Here is a 7,129-nt window from a genome sequence, read left to right on the forward strand (position 1 = left end):
TTCTACCCCTTTCCCTTTTGATAAATGCATTGTGTCTATCAAATAATTTTTCGAGGGAAATGAGATGTCTAAGAATCTTATTACCTTTGAGTTTCTCTGCTCTAAACTCTAGCTCTTTCTTGTTGTCAGAGGAGAAATCTTTGCAGGGATTTTTGCTACCTTCAAAGTACTAATTGATGATAGGTTCCAATCCTTCTAGGAAAGACTGGATCTATTTATCACTATTGAAGACTTGTCATATTTCAACTTTATCAAGAATATTGGGCCTGAATAAGACTTCAACTTTGTACTAATTATGTAAGAAATATGGATGCAAAACTAGAAGTGAGGAAAAGGAAGCTAACAAATCTTCCCTTGCATTTTATTCTCTTGGAACAACTTGTATCAAGAAGGTGCCCAGATCCTTAATCTCATCCCAGATGTTGTTTCTATAATTCTTGAGCCTAGCATTCTTTACAGTGTACTGGGCTTTAAATTTCTTTAATATAAGCTCTATATTTCCTTGAGCTCTCAAGATTTTCACCCCTTTCTACTTTGCAACAATGATACCTAACATTAAGGTTTCATACTTTGTTGTATTGTTGGTGTTCTTGAATTGCATCTTGTATGCAAGCTAAGTTCCATCTGAGGAAACCAACACCATGCTAGCTCTAGACCCAATAGTAGCACAACTACCATTAGACTCTAGGGTCCAAATCTCCTAATCAGTAGAAGATTCTAATTGTTCTTCCAAATGACTGAATTCAAAGAACATCATGTAGTCCTCAAACTCCATCTCTTGATATAGACTATGTTCCTTAGGATCATTAGACTTCAAGACTATGAATTTGGCCTTCTCCTTAGGTTCCAACTTGATCTTCTTATTACTCACTGAAACTATGGCATGAGACTAATCTATTTTGATTTTCCCTCCCATGTCCCTATAAAAGCTTCAACTCAAAAACATATCGTAGCTAGCTAGAATATCAACTACTAGGATAGTCAACTTCATTCTCTTTGTAGGGTGTGTGAGTAATACTACTTTTGCATCTTTCACTTGTCCTAAGAGGGGAACCTATTTTGTATCCATGGAATAGCAATGTCCAAACATCTTGGTTAGGGTCAAGCCTATAGAATAGGCAAGAAAAGAGGGCATGACATTATTAAAGGCTCCAAAATTGATTATGTAGTTACTAAGCTTATGGCTATTAGGTATAAGGATACATAAAATGGATTAGGTTTCTCACCAAGGGAGGCATCCAAGGCTGATACTTATTCCTCTTTGGAGGGAAAAGAAAAGACAAGTTCTTCATCAGCTATTGATCTATCATTCAATTGGAGTTGGTCATTGCTAATGGTATAATTAACATTAGGTTGAGATTTAGCATTAGCGTCACTTTAATAATAGTCTACCAGCTTTTGTAATTCAGTAGGATAAGCTTTAAGATAATAAAAGGAGACACATAGATACGAGCATCATTACAGTACTGTATTATGTCAAATGAAGAATGAGGCTTAACATTTGACTCAAACTTTGTCTGCTCTTTCCTCTAGGATGAGGAAGTGGATGCTCCAGTTATATCTGGTGAAGTGTCATTGGTTGTGTTATGGGTTGGAATAGAGTTCACCAGATTCTTCTCTCCTTGACTTCTTATGGCCACAATCATTTTAATTTTTTCCAGTGTGGCAAAGCAGTCACCTCCAACCTGTGAATCTAATTAATACTCCAAAAAGAATGTTCTAGGGTCACCACGGGGAGCAGAATCATCTTCACTTTTAGGGTACTCAATTGTTAGAGTGAGTTTCTTATATCTATTCATTTCTGGGAAATAATCACTATCATGATCCACTCTTAGGTGAAATATGCACATAGTTTTCTTATTGGGAGGTGCCTTAATAGCAAGGTTTTTTTGAAGGGATGGCAATTGCAAGGATTTGCCTTCATTTTTCCATTGGGGAATGTCTTGATGTGGTTGTTAGAATGAGGGAATAGTTTTCCCCATTTTCCTTTTCAAGGAAATCATATCATTTGATAGCTTATGAAGTGTCACTTTAGTATTTTTGGTTATACCAATGGCAGAGTTTATCAAGGTTCCACTTTGAATCTCTCTTTTTCATTTCCTAGCTGCTATGAGGTTTTCTTCAAACTCTATTTCCAAGGTCTAAGTAGCCTATAGATTAGCTACATGCACTTGTCTAAATTGAAAACTAATGTTGGGGGCATGGAGCTAATGAAAAAGATTTTTCAATTGTCTAATGTAGGTCTACTTGTAGTAGGGATCCTACTGACCAACTTGATGAATTTTGCAATGAAGTCTCTCATAGGAACATTGGGTTCTTTCTTTATTTGGATGAGTTGGGTCAATAGAGTGTGTTCATCCTTTGTACTCTTGTATCTTGCTTCAAATTGATTCTACATGTCATCCCAAGTTGTGATACACCCCACTAGGAGATGTTGAAATTAGTTAATTGTATTCTCAACCAAGGTCTCCAAAAACATCCTTACTATTATGTCTTCATGTTGAGGACAAACAATACTACATGCAACAAAGAAATATGTGATATTTTGATCATCTAAAACCTTCCCATCACCATTAAATTTGGGAAAATTATTTTAGGAAGCTCTAGGTAAATCATTGTTAGCTACAAGTTGGAGGGGGTTAATAGCATTACCCCAAGGAAGAACCATTGAAGCAAGAAGGATTACTGATATGGTCTAAAAAGTGATAGCAGTAGGGGCAACTACTCCATGAAGAGTGAGGGTATTAGAAAATAATGGGAGTTGAGTGCAAAAAATAAGAGTAGAGGAATGACTACGTATCCAATAAATATGATAGGGTGGCAAAAAAATAGCTCCTCAAATACCCTATAACATTGGATCCTAGAAGTGGGCTCATCCTCTTCTTAAAGCATCTTCTAGTATTAGGAAATAAAATTTCTAGAATTCCTTGAATACAAGGTCAACTTTCCCTTTGCCATGAACACTTTGGGTATATTTAGGATCCAAGGTGAACTTTCTTATTTCAAAAGGGGTGTACTTCTCTTAATCTTCTTTCCCGTAAAACATCGTTCCAATATTCAACCTCGGCCTCTTCTCTTTCAAGGGTAAAGCTTACTCTTCTATATTGGTCAAGGGAATTTTAAATTTTCCAAGCAAGGGTATTCAATTGATTTATGTCCTCTTGTTTTTCCTAGAAATTGAGGTTAGGTTGCACTACTGGGATTTGTCCCTCATGAGGCAACATGATTTCTCCTCATGAGTTTTTATGCATGACTTAATAAATTGAGTGCCATAGAGATAAGCTTTAAGTTATTTAGTAAATCCATGGATAGACTTACTAAGAAAACTTAGGATATATGAGTTCATTCCCCAGTAGAGTAGTCAAAAACTATTGGTTAATAATTTGTCTCTATTATCTTTTTGGTCTATATCTTGACTCTAAAATTGTACGATGGCTTGTGGAGGACAAAGAAGTTAATAAAAAAATGGGTTAGTGCAATAATCTATCAAAGACCCCTAAATTGAAAGGTACAGCTCCCTTTTGAATGCAGGATTTGCAATGAATTTTTTTTTTCATATTCTAGGGGTATGCTCTTAACCGAAGAGCAAAAGAGGCAACTACAAAATTGCTCAACACTTTAAACAACCTAGGTAAGTGAAAATGGGGACTAAATCACAAAATTCAATCTATTCTGATTTAAATGCAAGATATGGAAACATGCATGACTAACTATGATAGCAAGAGGGTAGGAAGGATGGTAGAATGGGTAATTCTCGGATTGCAAAGTTAACTAATATTTTGACAATATCTAGATTTTCTATCTTCCAGCTACTCCATCAGTCAATATTTGACCCTCTTATGCAATAGGATACACTAAACACACAAAATATGTTGTATAGCAAGAAGAACAAAAGAGTTACTTATGTTGAAGGAAGTAAGGCATACAATCTACTGAATGAAAAAAATAAAACCAAGTTCATTTGCATTCATTCAATTTTCAACAATAGAACATTCATTCTACATACTATAATATAAGTAAATGAACAACATAATTAAAAATGGACTTAGAGTCACACATAGTAGTCCCAACTATAGGGGTTCACCCAAAAGTAATTTTGTTGATCTTATTAACTTCCTAAAACAGTACATATATATACCTTCTCAAAATGGTTAGTTACAATAGATGATTTCATCCTAGAGCATCTCTAAAAAGAATAAGCTAAAAATAGGAGAAGCTTGAACCATTGTTTATTATAGAAACTAATGAAATACCATGAATGGATACAAAAAGAAAGAAGAGAGAGAAAGACAGATGTCTAGAAGAACATTATAACATCATGCCTTCTTAGGATTAATTTCTTTGGCTCTATAAGATTTCATAGTGTTAGTTACTTTGTCCAATTCCTCAATATTTGGAATAATGATATTTGTCACCTTGAATCATCTAGCAGTTGTGCATCTCAGTCAATTCATCAATTCTGGCAACCTTTGACTAGAACTTTTCTAATACTCTCTTTATGATTGAGTTCGCTAGCGAGAGTTCTTGGATCTTTGACATTTGGAAGTTGAGTGGATCAACAACTTCATTAACAAATGCCAAGAACTTTGAATATATGATCTCAACATCCACAAGATTACCATTATCAGACATAAAGGACTCCATATGAAATATCTTTAAATATTCAAATACTTTCTCAATAACCTTCTACACTAGGTCATGCACATCTTTGAGCTCATTTGTGGACCTTGTAGAAATTTCCACTATAAACTCTAGAGATTTTTTCCAATGAAAAAATGGCTCATTACCTATTTTAATGATCCCATGGGAGATGGCAACATTTGTATTCATATCAACCACTTCCTGCAATAGTGCCAATTGCTCTGTTAGTCTATTTGCTAAATTTTTCATCATGGTCTAATGGCTTGAAGTTGCCTCCATTAACTTGTCAGTATCCAATAGAATATTTCCCAAGTATTCAATCAATGGGGAGCCTTGAACTTTCATTTTATTTATCCATGTTTGGCCAATATGCCCGAATTGCCTCTCTTGTTGTAGCTTTAGGAGTATATTTTTGTTTTCCTTTGCATTTAGGTCAAATTGGCTGGTTGATTTTCTCCCAAGTGTAGATTTGATAAATTCCATCAATTCTCTATTTGAGGCCTTGAGGACCTTCTTTTCTACTCTCAACTCATCCAACCTATCTTCAATCTTTTTGTTAGTGTACTTCCATATGTTCACCATGGAGTCATGAACAAGGATACCAAGATCAATTATTTTGATCTAGAAATCATCTATGGAAATCTCATGGAATTCACCCTCTTTGTGGCTCTAAAATTTCTAACAACATGTGGCCAGTCAAGGGATCAATGGCCAATGCTACAATAGAATTCTACTTCTTTATATTTTTGGAGAATAGCTAAAAAGAAGTGGCTTGTGTGATCAAATATTTTGATGGAGAAACCTCTTCATATCTTCTCTTCTTTCTATCAATGGTCTCCTCAGGCCATGACTTAGTAGAGAGTACATTTATAGTAGACTATAGGGCAGTAGGACCAAATAGCTTCCTAGGTACTAGGGGAGTTTTCTTGCTCTAGGAAGTAGCATGGAAGGAAGTGACCTTAGTCACTGAGATTCTTCTTGTCCATCCATGGGGTTCATGTCACCATCAAAGTTGATCAACTAAATAGGGGAGGTAAGTTTGGTAACTGAGTCTTTCTTCTTCTCCTTTTCTTTTTCTTTATCTCTTTCCTTCTCCCCAACTTTTCCAATTTTTGGAATAGAGCCACTTCTATAGGTATGAGTGATTGGCACATCCTTCTCTAATTTCTAGTCTCCACCTTGACCAATATACTATGAAGTCCCAACATATGTTGAAGTAACAACTATGGTGATGGTTGTTATAGTTGACTAGGTAGCTCTAGAAGATACTCCACCCATAAAACCAATACTCCCTATTCTCTTCTTCATTGCTCGGGTCCACTCTACCCATTTGTCTATTTTCTTGATTATCCAATGCATTAGGACCTTTATAGTGTCTATGAAAAGACCTATAGGTAGAGTAGACACAATAGAAGTGTCTTTTATCTTCTCATAAGATGAAGGATACATGTAGGCATCATCATCTGCAAGGTCAAAGACATCAATAGAATCATTAAATAAATTAATTTCCTCAAAAGTTAATTAGGACCATAAATTCTCCTAAGTTTGGTATTAATTAAGACACCTAGCCTAGTAATATTTGATATTTGGAATGTGTTTGTAGGCATATCCTAGCTTTAAGTGGTCCCTTACAAAGTTCAATAGATCATATTGAGGCCTGAGTACCTCATAATCAACCAATTTGATTTTTCCCTTGAAGCTCTTCACAAAATTATGAGCATTGGATCTAGAGGCACAATAATAGGGTCCAACCACTATGGGGAAGGGAATCTTAAATATTTTCTTCATGTTTGACCACAAGGTGTTCACTTCAAGAATTTTTTGACACAATTCAACTAGATCCACCTTGTCCTTCAGGTAACAAGGTAGTCTGTTGTGAAAACCATCCAAGGAACCTATCTTAGCATGAATAATAATCACACTAGTTTGGAGAAGTATCCTAAGAATTGGAGAGTATTGATATGTTGCATTCATGATTTTGTTTGTCATTGGTATCAACATAGTATGGTTTCTATAAAGACTGGCTAAATAGAAGATAGATATCTTAGTCATATGCATAATGGTTTGATTTTCCAGTGATGCATGATTGTGGACATGTTTGAAACAGTGGCCTAATGATGTGGTTTAGTGTACAAAATCTAAATAAATGATGTACAAAAGTTGTACCTGATTTACTAAGAGTAGTTTAGAGACAAAGTATTGGGAAAACAATTCTTGATATTTATTCACTATCTTATATCTGAGATGTAGTAAGAAGATGAATAGTTAGGCAGTGATAGAAAATAGTTTTTTGGTGATGTCAACAAGTTTGCAATCCCTAGTTTTGTGCATGTAAAATTTTGAATAGACTGTGAGCCAACAATGTTATTGTAATTGTAATTAATTAATTCTCTTATTATAATTAATTGGGAAAGCAACAAGGCTGACTCAAGGAATAATTTTAAGATATGGTATAAAGGAAATATTATTTTCTTATTTTTAATAGAGT

This window comes from Cupressus sempervirens, chromosome 7, assembly GCF_028749045.1.
Source record: "Cupressus sempervirens isolate cs-2001-9-10 chromosome 7, ASM2874904v1, whole genome shotgun sequence".
Classification (NCBI taxonomy): domain Eukaryota; kingdom Viridiplantae; phylum Streptophyta; class Pinopsida; order Cupressales; family Cupressaceae; genus Cupressus; species Cupressus sempervirens.